Source organism: Calidris pugnax, unplaced genomic scaffold (genome assembly GCF_001431845.1).
Source record: "Calidris pugnax isolate Ruff unplaced genomic scaffold, ASM143184v1 scaffold44, whole genome shotgun sequence".
Taxonomy (NCBI): domain Eukaryota; kingdom Metazoa; phylum Chordata; class Aves; order Charadriiformes; family Scolopacidae; genus Calidris; species Calidris pugnax.
Genome location: NW_015094506.1, coordinates 24,813,538 through 24,834,160, shown reverse-complemented (window position 1 = coordinate 24,834,160; position 20,623 = coordinate 24,813,538).

Here is a 20,623-nt window from a genome sequence, read left to right as displayed (position 1 = left end):
TTCAAATTCGTTATGCCGATCTACTTTCCTTGAAATCCAGTGACTGAGGAAAGTATCCATTCAGCATGCTCTTAACTCTCTAGAATATCAAACATAACCAATCTGCCTAAATTATCGTTAAGATTGAGAGGTTTCTTTTGAGCATGGTAGCACTATTTTTGCTGCATATATTCCAGGATAATTTGGTTCTCGTATCTGTTTCATATTTTGCTGATGTTTTACCTCTTCTATTAAAGATGTCTTAGAAAGATATTTTATATCTCTAAAGATTTCTGCTCTATAGTATGTAGTCTTTATTTATTTATTTATTTATTTATTTATTTATTTATTTATTTATTTATTTATTTATTTATTTATTTATTTATTTATTTATTTATTTATTTATTTATTTATTTATTTATTTATTTATTTATTTATTTATTTATTTATTTATTTATTTATTTATTTATTTATTTATTTATTTATTTATTTATTTATTTATTTATTTATTTATTTATTTATTTATTTATTTATTTATTTATTTATTTATTTATTTATTTATTTATTTATTTATTTATTTATTTATTTATTTATTTATTTATTTATTTATTTATTTATTTATTTATTTATTTATTTATTTATTTATTTATTTATTTATTTATTTATTTATTTTTAGAAAAAAAATCATTTTTAGAAAAAAAAATCTGATCTGTTGGCCTCGGTATTTCTTTTCCCAAACATTTATGAAGCCTATCTTATCGAGATCTGATTTATCTTTGCACCCAGCTAAAACCACCTAAATTAGGAATGATTCCCTGGCTTCTCAGTCTGAGTCTTTGTGTGTTGCACAAGACCATGATTATTTACCACATTTCTTCCTGTGTCTGCAGACAGAGCAATAGACTGCTTTTCAGTGTCCATGTATGCTTAATGTAATGTTCAGTTTTGGAGATGTAGCTCTCTTGAACAGTCTCCATCAATAAATTTGCTATGTTTTATCCTGCTGCCGCTTTTTCTGTGCAGGAAAGGTGTGTTTCATTACCTTGTAGACACACAATATGTTCCACTAAAACTATTTTCTACTATTATTACCTATTTTCAATTCCCTCTTTAAAAAAGGAGAAAAGTGTCTAGTTTAAGACTGGACCCTCCTCTGGGAAGGTTAAATTTTCTGTATTTGATAGAGAAGAAAGAAATGAAAATTCAAAATGTTGCTAAAGATAAACTGACATCATAGATTGCAGCATGGAACCCCCAATTCTGCTGCATGCCTTCTGAAAACTCTAGGTTTTGGGGCCTTATAATATGCAATGAGAAAAATAGCAGTGGAAAAAGCATTCTAACCCATAAAAATGTAAAAATCTTTCTCCCGCTTTAATTCCATGAGCTGTTGGGGTAAGGAAACAACCAAGCAAACAAACAGAAAAGCCAATAAGATGACAACAGGATGGAGATGGGACATATGGTCTAAGAACAGGAAGCAGGAATTAGATTAGCTTATCTACAATATTAGACCCCACCCTCAGTAAACTATACCTTTTTACAGATGTGGTTCTCCCTCCCTTTACTTAATATGGAATTTAAATTATTACTTTATCACTATATTGGTATAAACTTGACCTTTTACACAGATGGCTGTCTTTACCAGTAAGGCAGAAAATTGGAAAGCAATTTTATCATTAAAGATTATCTCAAAATCCATATAGTATCTAAATAAGGTTATATGGACAAACAGCTCTGACATTCATCAATTTTTGAGTGACCAGCTTTACAATCTTCAAAAGGTTCTCTGCAGTAATTGTCAATCAGTAATAAACAAGTAGACAATACATGGCTGAAATCTGGAATTTGGAAATTGGAATTTGGAAAAGATGATTCAAACAATAAAAGATAAAATTAATAAAATGCTTGTGGGTTGTCTTAAATGAATACTGAATGTTTAAAGTATCTATTACTTGTTTGATTTAGTTAAAATAGGAGTAAAGTTATCTTGAAGAGCACTGTAGAGAAAAGAAGCCTATTTTAGTACGCTGCCCTGAGCGGACAAAGCTATTGAATCTAAAAGCTTTACATGTTAATGGATCATTTTCTCATTTTGCTAAAATGATTTGTCTATTTCTTTTCATTTTCACAATGAAGTCTTGGCTTTTGCTCCACCACTACTTCTGTTTCTGACATCTTCTCTTGCATCTCCACTTCTGGGGTGCAACATTTGCTTCAGCAGTCCCCTGAAGACTAATCTACATTGTAGCCGTGATCAAGGAGGATTAGATACTGCTAATGAGTTATCAATATCACTCTTCACCAGGCTAGAATAGCTGGAATTAGCTACAAAAATAGGCTAAAATAGTATAAATTAACAAATAGCTATCTAGATAAGGAATTAGAATCATAAGCATAGTTTTTTTTATTTTCCTGGGCATGAGAAGCAGTGTAGGAGAACAGTCACTAAGGCCCATGTTCCTCTTTTCCCCTTACTGCTGTTTGCCCAAAGGAGAAATAGATACAGTCATACATGATAATTCAAAGTGTAATGCAAAATTCCCAGATCAGAAGAAAAGATTGGGTGAGGATGGGGGGGGCCTGAGAGGTATTAAACTTAAATATTTGAGTATTCCTTTGAAGTGGAATGTGGCCAATTCATATTCATTAAGTTAATCTCTTGAAAATGAGTGATTATTGGCAAGATGATATTTCAAAAACATTTTCCTTTTTTATAGATCTGTCTCTTGAACAGGCTGAGTTTGTAAATATGCAGAGGTTGGCTGAGCTACAGTCTGTGTGTGCAAGCTCAGCTTCATAATGGTGTAGCATATCTAGATTCAGAGTTTGAACTAATGTAGATAAACATTAAAACATACATCCCTAACACTGTTAAATCCTTCACTTCCTGAAACAGCTTTTCTATGTAAAGCCTTCATTGTTCAAAACAGATAAATGAGATTTGCTAGGTAGGCTGGGCCTGGATCAGTTTCTATCCACCTCTTTAATGCACTGCTGGCTACTTTTTATTTTGATTATTTGATTCAGATCACACATGATGCTCAACTAGACCAAACGGATCACCTGAGGTTTGATTACCTCTAGTAATAACTCCTGAACTGCACACGTGAAAGCTAATTCAAAGGAGCAACTTGCACATTCTCTCAGCGTTCACTCTTTCCCTGGAGGTGCCAGCAATGAGTCTCAGTTCAGTGAAACTAACTCTCTTTAAAGTACACTTGATTATTTACAAATCCTTATACAACCATGATCCATTTTATTTTAGCAGCTGTTATCGCCCTATTGTCTGTGATGATACACTTAATACTGAAGCCTGCTAGCCTGTGGGTCACTGTGAAAAGTAATCTGAGCTCAGTGGGTGTCTGGATTTTACTTTCTGTTTCTTCTTCCATGATTTAGGATCTTTAGGATTTATTTAACATGAATCATAAATAACACTTATCATCATTAGAAGATTTTTTTAATACCAACAATTAAATGTTCCATTCTGCTAAGTTTTCTTTACAAAATGTAATAAAATATGTTATTTCAGAGTGTAAGAATAGTCACTAATTTTATCAGTAATTTCTAATTCCTTAGATGCTTTCATAATACATATGAAATGTAAACAAATGTCTGAATGGAAGTAACTGCATAATTTTAAGTTACTGGTTACATAGTTCAGAACCTAAGACAGAAATACTTCATGAAATTTAGGAAGTCCAAATCACTTCATTCTGTTCATACTTGTTAATGGTTAGGAAAATTAAAATATTTTCTTACTTTCTCGAGTGCTGTGTCCAGCTTTGGGCTCCTTACCACAAAAAAGACATTGAGGTGTTGGAGTGGGTCCAGAGAAAGGCAAGGAAGCTGGTGAGGGGTCTGGAGAGTAAGTCTTATGAGAAGAGGCTGAGGGAGCTGGGGTTGTTCAGTCTGGAGAAGAAGAGGCTGAAGGGAGACCTTATCACGCTCTATAACTACCTGAAGGGGGGGTGCAGAGAGGCGTTGGTTGGTCTCATCTCCCAGGTCACAGGAGATAGGACAAGGGGAAATGGCCTCAAGTTGCACCAGGGGAGGTTTAGATTGGATATTAGGAAACATTTCTTCACGGAAAGGGTTATCAAGCATTGGAATAGGCTGCCCAAGGAAGTGGTTGAGGCACCATCCCTGGAGGTGTTCAAAAGCCGGGTTGACATAGTCCTCAAAAATATGGTTTAGTAATTTTTATTTCCTATTTCTTATTTATTTTTTTCTCAGTTAGGATGATGGTTGGACTAGATGATCCTAGAGGTCCCTTCCAACCTAGACGATTCTATGATTCTATAGAGTTATTCTGTTAATTACAGATGTGCAATTTCAGTAGCTGTTCCTGAAGGTAGAAACTGGGGATGGATTTGTAATTGTTGTGCAGCATGAAAGCACCTACCTTCTACGTTATGATCCAGACTGTGTGGCAATCTGGTATTTCATTTTCATATTGTTATAAACTTTGACAACTTTGGCAAAATTATTGATGGATTTTTTGAAAAAACATTTTTTTCACTGTGTAGTCTCTTTCCAAGTTGAAAATTGGAGTATTTATTTTGTTAACAGAAGGGAAGCAGGAACTGCTTTGATTCCATACTCAAAAAGTCATTTTCCTAAAGGAAGCCTTACGCAACAGTTTGAAAACTGAAATGTTTCTAAGGATTCTCATTTTTTGATGAATCATGTGTTGATGACCTTCTTTAGATATCTTTATTCATGGCTCCCTACTGCCTTTCATCACCTCATCAGTAATCATCCCTTGTACAATGTCATTGCATCAGCACAGCCACGCCAGAGATGAATGATGCATTTTCTCTAACATTTATTCTATTTTTGCTTCCACAGGCCCTACCAAATTCTTGATCAGTTATCATAATCTCTTTTCATGTTTTTCTGGGTGACTGGTAGCTTGGCAATACGTTTCTCTCTCGATTCTGAAACTTCTGTCTTAGGACAGAGAACAAAACTATTCACTTTCCTCATACAAAACAATGCTACAGACATCCCAAAGTTCAAAAGAAATGCATAAAACTATATTTTTGGAGGGGCTAAACTGTCTGCTGAAATTCTTGTGGATTTTGTTCTTGATCTCATTCCCTCCGGTATTCATAATGTTTCTGTTTTCTACTGCTTAGTCCCAGGACAGCTATAATCTCTCTGCCAGCAGCATTACAGAGCAACCCTTTGTGTCTGTCATCTACTTCAGATCCCAACCCCAGAGCTTTAAATCATGACAGCATATTCTGACCTTACCTTATTTTTCTTACTGAATCCCATGCATTCTCCTTACTCTGCTCTATTCCACAAATTTTTTCATGTCCCCAGGTATGTACAGAGGCTCCAATCAGACACATAAACCCCCTCCCTGTTTCTCCACACTCCTTGTAAAATTTTTCTTGGCAACTTATCTTGGCATGTAGCAAAATCATGTTTGTTTGTATCTGAAGCGTGTGGCACATAATAAATGCCTGACAAAAATGTCTTTTACCAGGATTTAAATTATCACTACAGTCATGTTCCTTTCCAGAATGTTTAGTTCAGTGACTTTCAGATATCTGCAAACCAGGAAGCAAGGAGCTGATGTGTATGTAACTTGTGAATATTAAGAAAAATAATGCTAAAATACGTCAGAGCATTGGCTCTACTCTTCCTCCCCAGCTGGCAAAAATCCACATGCGTTTCAGCTGGATTCACTGTGCTAAGTGCAGTGATATTGAATGGTGAAGGGATGAGATGGAGCAGCTTGGCAGTATGAGGAGATCTGGGTCTGATCCAGTACTGCATGTGTTCAAGGAGAGAGAGAGAGGTGTATGTATGTCTTAATCCAGTATCAGTGCAAAAAAAATCAAGCCTTTTCTTGTCATGGACTTTTTAGTGCTGTGAGAGTGAAAATCCTGCCGAAAACTCAACTTAATTTACAGAATGTATCAGGGGATTGTAAAATACTTGAGGTTGCTTCCTAGCTGTAACCACACGGGGGTAAATTCAATTCATTGTAGTTCACTTAGCCACACCTTTAAAAAGTTAAAAAGAAGTGTTAGGTGTTGTCCCAAAGTTATCAAAGGCTTTCTTTCCTCTGAAATATGACCTTGTTAGCAAAGACTAAGTGTAAATCTGTATATTGTGAAATTTTAAGGCCATTGCTCAAAACCAGCAGATTAACAACTTCACGTCCTATAATTCAGAATTTTCTGGCTTTAATAGGTTAAATATCACTATCCAAATCCTTAGGTAGGGTGCAAACCCACTCAGCATTAATTTAACGCTTTCTTTTGTTAGAGAATGTCTGTATTGAATTGAAAAAGCAATGTCTTTGAAAAGATAAGTGTGGCAGCTATTACATAATGACTGCAATACCTGTAAAGCTGTACATGTGTATAAATGCGTCTGCAGCAGAAATGTGATTAGGTAACTCTTGTCATTTTTTCCATCGTTCAGACAAAACTTTCCATCAGGAAAACCCACTGCAACTTTACAATGGAAGCATATTGTTATTTTAATGTTATGAATAAAGAAAGATGGGACAGAGAGCTGTGAAAATCTATCAGCAGTAGTGTGAGATTCCAGATCTCTAGTCATTGACCAAGATTAATATTGATAAATTTTGTAATAATTTATGCTCATCTTTCTACTACAACTGGATGCTTACAAGATATTGGTGTATAGCAATGGAATATTTGAAGGCTACCTAAAGGGGGGTGTGACAGAAAACACCTATAGTCCTGTTGCATAAGCATGTAGACATTACTTAATGACTTCAGGAAAAAGATGTAACAGGATAAGCTTAAAATGTAAAATCCATTTTCCCAGGTAGTCCTAACCTATCTTTAAAATGAAGCAGACGAGATGGAAAAAGCATGAGGTTTTACGTTTTGTCTAAAAGAGAAGACATCACTTGTAGAAAATTATTTTTGTTTGAAGTCAAGGGGTCTCCAATACAAACATTAGGACAGAACACTTGGAATTATTTCACAGTGTCATCATCTAGATCATCTGACCCTCAGCTCTTATATACGTTTGTTTCAGTCGTCAACTTTTCATTTTAAAAGTATTCCAAGACCATCATTTGTGTAAGTCAAAACCTACAAAAATAGTTAAAAAATATTACGCGAGACTCTTGTAAATAGTATTTCCCCCAATTGTGGGACTCAGTGCTACAATGTCTCCACCTTAGATTTTTTTTTTTTCAGTAGAAATACAACTTAATGCAACATGAGAAACCTTGTACTTTGATGGCAAATGCACTGCTGAACAAAGCAGCAGAAGTACAATGGTCTGAGAAACAAGATATATTAGTATGGGCTGAGCAATGCTCAGATAACCACGTAACCAAGCTAGCTCTTTCACAATACACTTGAATATCTATGCACTATATTGCATCATGCATATAAATCTATCAAAGTGTCTTCAGGGGAGAAAACATCTTTATGGGGGCTCTATGGCATACTTCCAGTGGTGCTAGAAAATGAGTTGTCAGTCACATCTGGCCACATCTAGGTGTAAAAACAGAAAACAAACCCTCAAAATATTAAAGTCAGTTCCCCCTAAAATATCAGGTGAATTATGCTTCTCATTATTAAATTGATTTTCCTGGAGTACTGAAATATTTAACTCTACAATTTAAGCAACACTTTCTGTGTATTTCTTGTTGGAGAGGCTGTATAAACACTCCTGAGAAAAAAAATTTTTTCAATGAAAATCAGTCTTCTGCAAGTGTCATGACCCATCTTTTCCATATTATCACCCTCACCTGAGAGTAGATGTGTAAGTCAGTACTTTCAGTTCAATTCAGTATAAAGTATTGTGAAAGATGAATCCTGAAGTATTGTTTTCACCATCTAGGACTGTCATAGTCTGTAAATTCTCTTGAAAAAAAAAAAAGCAACCTAAAATTTCGTACCTATTCTTGCCATGTTAGTGACCTCTCAAGCCAAATAATTATTTAAGGGGTGTAAATTGCCTTGCCTTCTGTACTGACCACTGGTATTGATATATTTGCCCTGTAAGTGAAAAGCATACTAGCAGTGAAATTAATTTACTTTCTCTCATCTACCTTCAACACTGAGTATTGCCCAGTGCAAGGGATCTGGGAAAAATATAACAATAGGCTTGGTAAATATCCATACTTCATTCAGAATGCTCCTATTTATCCCTCATCTGTTGTTTTGGGTTTTTTTAGAAGTATGGAGAACATTGACGTATAGGAAACACAGGCGATGAACAACCTGTAGGAAATGCAGGACTGAGGTAATAAATTTCATGCTGACCTGTTGTCAGATAAAACCCCAAACTTCTATTACCCTTGCCACCCAAATTCACATGCAATCTATAGCCAGTATCTTTTTCATTCCTATCTTATCAGCCCAGTCTTCTGTCCTATATTGGCCTAGTATGGTCATTACTGAAGTAAATGGTTACAGACTACACTTCCCAAAATTATTCCAGTAAGTCTACTATTTTGCAATGGGTACACGCTCTAGGAGGCAACATTTTGTTGCCCATCAAAGGAGCAATACCATTCCATTTACATTTTTCTTTTTCAAAACCTTATCTCTGCACTAAATATCAAAGGTCTTCTTATAGAGAGGGCATTTGGTGGAAGCATCACTGAAAAATAATGAAAGATCCACAGAAACTTCTGATTGCATTCAACTTATCAGTCTAAGGAAGTTTCTTTTTTCTTTGTGAAGACAGCTTCTAAATTTCCAGCCTGAATAGATTCCTGGTAAGTTTTGATCATACGTGAACAGTATCCTTTAAGGTTAATACTTTTTCTATAGATTTTATTCTTTTGATATATTTATCACAAACAAAACATAGTAATAATATTCTGTCACAGGTATTCTTTTGCTCTTGCAATACCTGCTGATAATACTGACCCTTATTCTCTACTTATTCTCATCTTTTACATATTTATGCAGCTCACCCATCTTGACCATCAAAGGCAACAACTTAGTGAATATGACAATACTTCCCAGTATCTTTAATACTCTCTACCTCTATGGGAAATAATCTCTGATTTCTCCTATTATTTATTTTTTCACCCAAAATACCATTTTATTGATTTGATGACTGATTAATGCACTCATAGTCCTTCCTTTCACTGATGTGCCTCATCATATAGCAGAAGTAGCATTATATGTCTCCAGCTGCATCACTTGGTATTTGCAGAGCTATATTCCACATGACTGTCAGTTAGATACAAATACCCTGAGAAGGGCTGCAGAGAGGACATCTGTGGCTGGTCAATCCCACCTTTCTATCTGGGATGCATAACATTCCTGAATTGTTAATCACTCCATGGGCATGCTTTCAGTCCTTCTAATCACGACTGTAGTATCAAGTAAACAAGGATTTTATTTCCAAAAATCTTGGGCCAAAAGTCATCCAAAATTCATAATTCCAAAATTCAACTCGGACTAAGCCATAGTCTGAGAGTGCTGCAAACTGTGCTCATGCAACCTGACCATTGCAAAAACTTTCACACTCTCTCTGGACAACTAAACACTTTTCCTTGTTTAACATAGAAACCTCTCTCTATAGGGGTAGCCCCAAGCATCCTGTCACATTATGTAATGTTTTAAACGGATTTCAAAAGCTTGCAAATTTAGCTTGGTGGTTTGTTTTTTTTTTCCGCAAAGCTTTTTTTTTTAAAAAAAAAAGCTAAATAATTAACTGTGAATTAGAAACTGTCAAGTCATAAACTTTAACAAGATTTCCCCCAGTTTACAAAGCTGGATGATGCAGCAGAGATGCCATCAAAAATTCATTATTATTAAGCTAAGTTCTACCACTCAACATCAAAGACATAACAGTTCATGTATTCCAGTTGAAAGTTCTGGGTTCAAAAGATAAAAAAACTGGTCACCTCCTACGGTTATTATGATTCCCTAAATTTTAGGTCTAGAGTCTTGTTTTCTGATTTGCTCCCTTTCAGCAGGTCTGACTTTTGATCATAAATGTTGGTTCCTGAAAGACATGCAGCCATACCTTGAGTTTCTTGAGGGAACTTATCAATTAAAAAAAATAATAATTAGGGAAAATGTTACATAAAACTATTCCTCTATGTATCATGTTATCCTGATAATCCTGATGTCTTACTAAAGGATCATTGCATAACTGAAATGTTTCCCTTTTGTGCCATTTCTCTAGATACCTTCTATAAACATCTATAAACACCTACACATACTGTACCTAATGAGGTCCCTATTGTCTTCAGTACTGTCAACAGGAGACCCACACTTCACCTCACAGACAGCCTTGAAATTCTCAGCTGAAGCATAGAGATGTGTGTGTCTGAATCTGGTTAACTGGTCTGGAATGTAAAGAAAATTATATATCAAAGTAGGTTACACTATGATGTTTACATGGAAAGGTTTTGCAGAGCCTTTCTGAGCACTAAGATCTTTCTTATGCTTTAAAAGAGCACTGCAATAATACAAGAGGGAAACAATGTTGAACAGAAATTGAAAAAAAAAAAAGAAAAAAAAGAAAGAAAGGGTTCATTCTATCTCAAACCCTTGATTTAATTCTTAATTTTAAATTATTAACACAAAAAATGTATATAATGTAGGATAGCACAGAATACTTTGTTACTTAAAACAAGTACTAGTTTTCAGTTAGGAGATAACAATAATAATAAATAACAGAAATTATTTCAAGAACAAAATTCCAAATGTGTTTGTCTTCAATATCTCCTATGCAGCCCACTGATATTGCCAACAGCTGAGGTTGCCTTTATTGTAGAGAATTTGAGGGGAGCCTGATATGTACTGACTGTGACTGCTGTCTAGCTTAATTTCCCACTGCTCCCTTAGGAAGCTCATGACGCAAACACCCACTCTGACACCTCTTTATCATCTGTAACCTGTGTAAAACTCCTCATTAACATTAAAATTTCCCTTTCTATTTCTATGAGAAAAAGAAAACAAACCTACAAAACAAAGGCTCTTACTCATATTCTGAAACAGGCCTCTCTGGAGCCACTTTTTTCTCTGTACTTACACTATTAGTACAGTATGTGGAGTTCTGTCAAAGAATACAACTTTATCAGCAATAAACTGATACTATTACAACCCCTTCCACTCACCAGAGAAAGATGCTACAAATGTATGAACAAATCCAGCCTTTGGATTTATACTTCTCAAAACTTCTCGGCTCTGACAGTGCTCTGCTGTGTTCTCATTTTTTGTCAGGAAATTCCATGTCAGTAAAGAGTTGAGCATTAACGGCATCTTGCAGTACTTTTTACGTGAGGGGGGAAATACAATTCTACCATGTCCTTACCTGTGGCTCCAAAAATCAAACCAGAGTCCCTAACTCCTGGTTTTGAATTCTGTTACTTATCATTTGCTTTGAAATAACTTCTGCTCCTCAGAAGACTTATCACCTTTACTCACTCAAATTCAAATTCCAGTCCAGGAATAAAATTACCAGCTTTGACTGCTGAACAACAGCTCTCCACAACCTAACAACACTGCAAAGGGGTTTCTAAAACCACGTTCCTGTCAACCAGTTAAAGATCTTACACCCTTAGTGCCAGTGAAACTAATGATGAACAAAACCCCTTTTGCCCATGTTACCTTAGTAGTTATCTTGACTAGAAGAGGAAATAAAAACTTTATCACCTGGGAAAATGTTCTTAAAAGAGATTATTGTCCCTCACATATTTTTAGTGCTGAAATAATGAGGAATTTCGGTGGTATAGTCATAGTGCAATTGTTCTATAAGAGATAATATACAGTTGTAAAGATTTTCAAGACAGTTAAAATGCTAAAACATGTAGTAAGCTTTGTGTTTTTCTTCTACATCATGCACATGCCATTAATCTAAATCACTAGTGATTCCAAAAGAACAGCAGGATAGCCTCAGCCATCTGCAGTCAGGCACAACAATGTTACGTAGGTAACTAAAACAAACATTTCTGTCCTTTGTAACAGAAATGCATTTTGGAACACCTCTCATCAAGGGTTCTTCAGGATATATTTGACTTGGATGACTGGTTGTCTTACTTGAGACTGGCAATAATTCCTTACATGGATGCTGGGAACTAGATCTGGTCCAAAATATTTGTTAAGCTAAGGTTCATGGGGAATTAGGATGGTAGATGTTGATTTTTTGTAGATTTGCAGGTTTATCAAGGCATCAGTTCCTTAAAGGCAGCTAGAAAAGTAGGGCAGAAAGCAAGACTGGTAAAATAATAGGAAGAGTTACGGATGTTGTCTATCCGGACATCTCTAAGGACTCTAACACAGTCCCCCATAATATCCCTCTCTCTAAATTGGAGAGATATATATTTAACAGGTGGACTGTTCATTGGATGAGGAATTGGTTGGATGGTTGAATCCAGAGGGTAGTGATCGACAGCTCAATATCCAGATGGAGGCTGGTAACAAGTGGTGTCCCTCAGAGGTCCATGCTGGGACCAGTACTGTTCAACATCTTCATCAATGACATAAACAGTGGGATTGAGTGCACCCTCAAAGTTTGCAGACAACACCAAACTGAGTGGTGTGGTTGACACACCTGAGGGGTGAGATGCCATCCTTCTGGACCTGGACAGGCTCGAGAAGTGGGCCCATGTCATGCGTTCAACAAAGCCAAGTGCAGGATCCTGCACCTGGAGTGGGGCAACCCCCGATATCAATACAGGTTGGGGAATGAAGGGATTGAGAATAGCCCTGTGGAGAAGGACTTCAGAGTACTGGTGGATGAAAACCTGGACATGAGCCATCAATGTGCACACAAAAATGTGCACTTACAGCCCAGAAGGCCAACTGCATGCTGGGCTGCATCAGAAGAAAAGTGACCAGCAGGTCTGCTGCCCTTCTCTGCTCTGGTGAGACCCCACATGGAGGACTGTGTCTAGCTTTGGAGTCTTCAGGACAGGAAAGACACGGACCTGTTGGAATGGGTCCAGAGAAGGGCCACAAAAATTGTCATAGGGCTGGAGCACCTCCTATGAGGCCAGGCTGAGTTGGGGTTACTCAGGCTGAAGAAGAGAAGGCTCCAGGGAGACCTTATTGCAGCCTTTCAGTACTTTAAGGGGGCTTCTCATAAGAAAGATGGGGACAAACATTTTAGCAGAGCCTGTTGTGGTAGGACAAGGCTTTAAACTAAAAGGCAGTAGATTTAGACTGGATATAATGAAGAATTTTTTTTATTATGAGGGTGGTGAAACACTGAAAACAGGTTGAAACAGGTTGCCCAGAGAGGTGGTAGATGCACCATCCCTGGAAGCATTCAAGTTCAGGCTGGATGGGGCTCTGAGCAACTTGATCTACTTGAAGATGTCCCCTCTCATTGCAGGGGGGTCGGACCAGGCAACCTTTAAAAGTCCTTTCCAACCCAAACTATTCTATGATTCTAAAATAGTTCAACAAGTAAAATAACTGCATTATGTTGAAGTTTCTGTGTTACAGACCTGGTTATTGAAATGAAGACTGAGAAAAATTTGAAGTGAATCATATAAATTCCAGAAATCCTGGAAGTTCAGAGTTTTTGAGATTTTTACAAAACTTGTGATTGTTTTTACTGTACATTCACCAAGCACATTTGTTCAGTGTCTACAGTGCATATTACATTAATGTAAGACAAATTTAAAACTAGTTAGAGAAACTTGATACAAGACAGTACAAGTTCATATTCTGTTCTAAAAGTCCACTGAATAATGACAAAATGCAGAATAATGCTCCGCACACATAATTTGCTGCAAGTGTTTCTCTCCAGTTTCACTTGATGAACAGTAATGACAAATACTCTGCATATTACACTTGCGTCAGTTCTAGTAGTCACACAGACTACTGCTTCCACAGAAGCAATGGCCCCAAACATATTTTTAATCTGTTATTTGGGGTACTCTTTCATTCAAAGATTCAAGAAATTTTGAGTGATTCTCACTAAGTTGGATATTTCTTTTACTTGTTAAGATGACTTTTCTCCAAATTGTCATATTTTCATACAAACTATTTCTAATCAGACATGGAGCTTGAAAGATTTGTCTGGGAACAGAGAAGATAACATCAAGGAGTACACTAAGTTAGCAGCTTGAATAGTATAATACAAGCTAGTGATCCAAAATATTATGAAGTTATCTGTCCTTTAAAAGAAGATGGGAAATGTCCATAATTAGCTTTCATATTTCTGTGGTAAGCACTTCAAAGAGAGACATGAGATAATTAGCAGTCACAACAAAAAAGGACTGATTTCCAATCCAGCTGTAATTTACTATGTACTTTTATTTTGCAGGTATTCAAACTCAAAAGATGTTCTCTATTGCCAAAACAGCACCTCTTTTCCAAATGACTTTTCCTGAGGTCTTTACATGAGAATGTGTTTAGTCAAAATGTGTTTTTTCTACTTGAACCTAGTATAGTCTGGTTTCTTTTAGGCAACCATCATGCTCTGCAGACTTGCTTCTCTGATTCAGGGAGGTGGGAAACATGCCATGGTTCCTGGCTTGGCCACACTTCCAGATTTCCTTTTATGTTAACTAGGTCACGAGAGGGAAGGAGATAATGCACTCCTGTTTTTTTGGACACAAACACGCATTTGTGTCCAAAGACCAAGACTGAGTGTTCCCAGATTATATATTTCAGGCATAGTTGCAGGCAGCCATTAATTACTTTCTCAAACTAAAACTTGTTTTCATTTTATGTACTAAAGCAAATTAAAAAAACTACGAATATACGGTTAATTTCAGTAAGTATGTCTTCCAACTACCCCAGAGCATCTCAACGGAAAACTGATTGGTATTTTCCCTGTGAAGTATTTGTTCAACTGTGTAAACATGTAAAGTTTACCCTGTCAAATATGTTTTCCTTTTCCTGCAGAAAAAAGAAAAAACAACCAAAACCAACAACCTTTTTAGTTTTAGTACTTAGGGTACATGTTTCTCCATAGCAGCATACGGACACAAAACCCAGTTGCATTGAAATTTTGCAATCAGACATAATCTCTATGAAAGTGTGGCATTCAGCATCTGGAAATAGAAAACAGAAGAACACACTTTCATGAAAGCTAAATATTCTATGAGACACAGTTTATCCTCTGAGATTATACCTGCAAGCTTAAACTGGTCGACTGTCTTCTCATTTCACAGAAATTCTGTTTACCTGCGGTAGCTGTTCTAAAATAATGTTAAATTGTCTAACCATTGCAGCTCTATTTTCTTATTCATTCAAACATATGCTCCATAGAGTCTCCTACGTGGAAAGACCATGAGGATTTCCTTTCTCTTTAAGTCCTATAGCTCTCCTTTGGTTTGTGTTCGAGCTCTAAACATAGTGATTCCAGGGTAACCTAAAAACATACTACATTCATTTCTTTGACAGAATTTTCACAGAAAAGTGAGATTCTGAAAGACTGAAGAAGTACGTAAAGACACACTGCAAAGGGAATTTTGTCACTCTAACATCATATTTGAAATGTTAATGTTTTCACTGTCATGATTTTTTATTATAATCATAACAGTTCATGTATTGAATCCTTTTTTGATGTAAAAAGAATTGCTTGCTCTGTTTGCAGTAGTTATATGATTTCATAATTCAAATTGGCAAAATTGTGTTAAAATATACATGAATATATATATGCCTATATATGTACAAATGTGTATATGAGTATCTAACAGGAAAAAAAATACTGTAAAATAAAAACTAGGTAATACTTATAAATCACATTCTGCTTGAATATTTCTAGTGAAAAATGAAAACACATTACTTGGAATGGAAATAGATATCCTTATAATATGAACTATTTATTCACAGTAATGTCATAATAGCCATAACACTAATATCAGAATGCTAAGAGCAAATTATATTTAGGAGTAAGGCTGACCTTATTTGTGACAGATTTATTTTTCATTTTCAATTTTTCTAATAATAGTTTTTCAGAAAATCAGAAGAAAAATTGTTGAATTGAGATTGTAGCTTATCAAAAGCTACCAAGTAAGGCACTTATTATTTCTGTATTACTGTAAGGCACCTATTATTTATTATTGAGACTGCCTGTGTGTCCAATTCAGTAAATATGTAACAGAAGCAAACGTTTTTGAAGCAGGCACTCTTCTTTTGGAATAGACAGACACACACAGAGAGATGACAGGCAGAGGTCTGGACTACATGTCCGTTAGCATAAATGGCTGGTTTCCTTAAGACCGGAGCTGTAAAATCCCTTCTGAAGAGTGGCGTTACAAATCATCCTTGTCCCTTTCCTTTTCCCTTGGAAGGGGAAGAGAACCTCTATGAACTAGCTTCTGTTCGTGGCCATGCTTGTGAAGCACATGTAATTCATTATGTTATAGAGATGGAGCAACCTGTCAGGCTAGGAAAGAAATTATTAGAATTCAGTGTATAAGGATAATTGCTTAAGATAGGACTTGAGAGAAACCTGTTTTTTTCATGGGGATATTAGACCTATTTGCATGATTGGAAGTTGAAGAATGGAGACTATGCATAGGTCACATGAGTATGAAAGGAAATGCTTGGAAAATAAATGGGAATGTCAGGAGTGCAGAGAAAATGTGTTATGTATATATTTATACAAAATATTTAGAAAATAAATCTGTAAAGATTCCAGATAAGGTTTAAGCATCCTGAACATATGAGGAAACACAGCATAAGCTATGCCACCCTATATTTTATGTTCAGTACAACAGGGTTTCTTATTTGATTGTGGTTGACCAAATCTAGTGAAACCTCATACAACTTTCTTAATAAGTTATGTTCCAATTCTCAGTTAATTTGCACTTCTAAACAGAACTAAATCTTCTTCTGAAACATTTCCCACATTTCTCAGTATCCAATAAAATATTGTACATCATTATATAACTTACTTTTCTGTGCTTTCAGCATGACGTTGGCTACATACAGTCATATTATGACATCTTGACAAAGAATTGGATTTTGGGAGATCCTAGGTAATCAGTCCAAAAGGAAACAGATAGATTTAAGAATAAGCCAAGTATTTATTTCAAATTTGGAGAGTTTCCTGAACTCACCTTCTCTTTGTCTGTCAGAGGTCATTGTCTTAAACATTAATGTCTTTGTGTAGCTGCTTCTTTTCATATAAATGATTAAATATTCTTGGTTGAGAGAGGGAAAGTGAGAAACTATTCTGAAACTAGATATCACTCCTGTGAAGGACTACGGTAATGTTGAAATCTGTTCTTCAGTTAATATTTAGATATATTTTATATAGTAAATTAAATGCAATGGGAGACATGGAGACAGACCTTTACTGATTGTACAGCTGCCTCATGTTTTGGGTATTAATTTGAGACAAGAGGCAGTGAGGTTCAAAACACATTAGTTAATGGAGGATGGACAGGTCTCACTTCAGAAAGGAAAACTATTTTCATGAGGAAAAATCTAGAATGTATGTTGTTTTGATTAATTTGAACTTTGCATTAAAATGTTCCTCAGCAGGATCCTCTCCTATTCCACCTACTCCCTAGAAGTTTACTTCTGAATTCATAAGAATTTACTAACCCCTCAGAAGAGAAAAATATTTTTGCTTTCTTTTTTACTTTCTCTCTCCAACTCTAGTGTGACTGTCCTGTGTGTATACTGACACCATACTAATAATGTCACAAAAAACTACAAAAATACCAATAGCATTCTGTAATAACCTGAACACAGAGAAGTCCAGAAAATAACTATGTTAAATAGGGCAAACTTCTACTGGCAAAATTCACAACTAAATTTGCTGTGAAAGGCAGTTTTCTCATTAGCATGTAAAAGAGCAAGGCATTTGTTAAGATGAAAGATAATCTTTCTTACTTAATAAAAAACAAATGTAATAGTTACCATAACAAAAGGGACACTCCAAGAATGAAATTACCACATATTTCATATTTTTGATTCTAGCACAAATATATCTTCTTTTTGTACAAATCACTGTACATTTTTCCCCAGTTCTCACTGGATATAAAGAATAATAATGGCTTGGAATAAAATAACTTTATTATTCACTCATTAAGAATAAAAAGATAAAGTTAATTAATTCTACTGAATATTTTTCCATATCTAAATCTGCACTCACTCCTGACACTTTGATTTTCCTCTTTTAACATAATGCTGTGCTTTCACTGGACCAAATCAAACTCCTGCATTTTTAAGTTGGACTTTCCTTACTGAACATAAAAGATTCAGATCTTACCATGTTGTGCATAAGTACACAACAAAAGGTGTATTTATGCACCTCATTTCACATCAGCTTCATAAATTCAGTTTAAGATACATGGTAATGTTAAGCAAAGAAAGGCTAGAAGCAAAAACATATGATAAGGGAATATGGGAAAAAATGCCTTTCTGTCCAAATGTTATAAGGTGATATTTATGACTGACAAATACCTGACAGATATACCTCACAGTTTTTCTTCATCCATTAGGAATGTGCAAGTGGTTAATACAAATATGTTCCAGACCATTAAGCATGCTGAAGTCAACAATAATTTTATTAAATCATTTCAAAATCTGACAGAAAGGTGAGGCAGTGTCTGAAGGACAAATCCTTTGCACTTACAATGGGTTAGTAGCATCATGAACAAACTATGCTAGAAATGGATTTCTCAGGTAACAACAAAAATGGAAATACTACGGCTTTACGCTGGTAAAACCATGCAGCAATATCCCACCCACATATGCAATGCCATATTTTGGCTATAACTGGCTCTTACTACAACTGGCTTTGAATTTTAATTACAATCTTTGCAACCAACTCTTTACACTCAGATTTTAACACTGTGATTTTTTTCAAAAAGAGGAAAACCAACCATGGTTTGCAAGGAAACTGAAAAACTATTTCATTAGCCCATGACCTGTTAGTTATTATTATTACTTCATGTCTTCACAGTCTATTAAAATCATCACATTCCACTGAAAATAAGTTTTCCCCTGTAATTGTTAACATCTCTTGAAACAGTAGAAGCTTCTCTGAAATAAGCCGGCATCGTAAAGAGCTGAACATTAGAGACAATATAAAGACACTCTTTTCTCCATTGCTATTGCAAATGAGTGCTAGAAATAGCTTTGTATCTCCAGCTGATACTGGTTTTTTTGAGGCTTATCTTGTCTAAACCACTACACAGTTTATTTCTCCTTGTATAATAAAATAATGGCCAACAGTTGGTGGAACATTAGCTATCACAGAAGTAAAGTGAAAAATGATCAGCCTTTCATTCGTATAGAGTATTTTTTCTGGATCATGTTGAAGACCAACAAGGTGAGGAAGCTTGCAAGGCTATTGTCTATACTTACACTGAAATGTACGCATACACTACATACATTTTTATATACACTGAAAGCAAAGAAGTCCTTGAACTGTTATGTGTATATTTAATATAAATGTTATGCATATGTTATATTTATATGTATGTCGTATATATAGTAAATAAGCAAGGGTGCATATACATGGCAGAAATAACAACCATCTTTAAAATTAATGGACAGAAATAGACGTCTCAAGGGCAATTATTTGGAGCAATTTTGAATTATTGTGTTTAGATGAGATGGAACTCTTCTGTAGTGTCTATTTTCCCCTATTGATTAAATAACGTAGCTAAGGTGAACAGCTAAGACTTAGGTGTCTCATTTTCAAACATGTAATACAAAGAATCCTAAAGGGTGTCATGGAATATAATAAATTATTTGTCCTTTTGATAAAGAAAATGTCAAGCATATCCTCTGGTAATTATATATCTGAAGGGAAAGCAATCAGAATTTGGAAACACCAATCTCTTTATTTCATTTTTCATTGGTCCTAATTTCATACATCTTATCGTGCCACACACCCTTTTATATGCTTTTTAGAGATTAGGACATTCTTATGTGTTTGCATTTCCAAAAATTAATGCGATATTTACAATCTGAAAATACCATTTTTATACATTGTGTAATTATATAACTTGGTTTGCTCTACATTCCTTTGCTAATAATTCATATCACTGTGGTTGGTTTTTGACCATTACTGACCATCAAGTCAGATTGCCAGAGAACTAACCAAAAATCTCACAAGACCTTTTTCCAAGCGGGAACAGTTACACTGATACATATCATTGTATTTATAGCTAGGATTGCTTTTCTTTCCATGTGCATTTCTGTGCAGCTATTGGTGATGAATTTAATATGCCGCTCTTAACAACCAGTTACTTAGATCATTCTGCAGCTGCTCAGAATCAGCTTCAGAAACGTTTTGGTACAATGTTTATTAGTCCATTCACACGGCTCCTTTTCTTTCCATGATGTTCTGAGTTTTTCATATGTGGAAATAATTCACAAACAGAATGAAAAAATGGTTCTGGAATTGTTTGTTCAAATTAATTGCTATCTAAGCAATTATTTCATAGATTTTTCTATCCAAGTGCCTACACTTTGGCTTTTTTATTGCTTTTATTACCTATCTGGCATAATGCTATTTTTACTATTACTAGGCTTCCTTACCAAATTAGAAAAGTTATGGATAAAAAGGCATGTCATAAAATATGCTGATGTTTAATATAAAGCTTTGCATTCACAGCTTTTACAATATACTAATACCATGTTAATATAGCTTATAGTGATAGAAATTCAATCCTTAGCAATAGGTATTGTCAAGCTGTTAACCGGGAAATTAAACCTTTTTTTTGGTATAAATGACA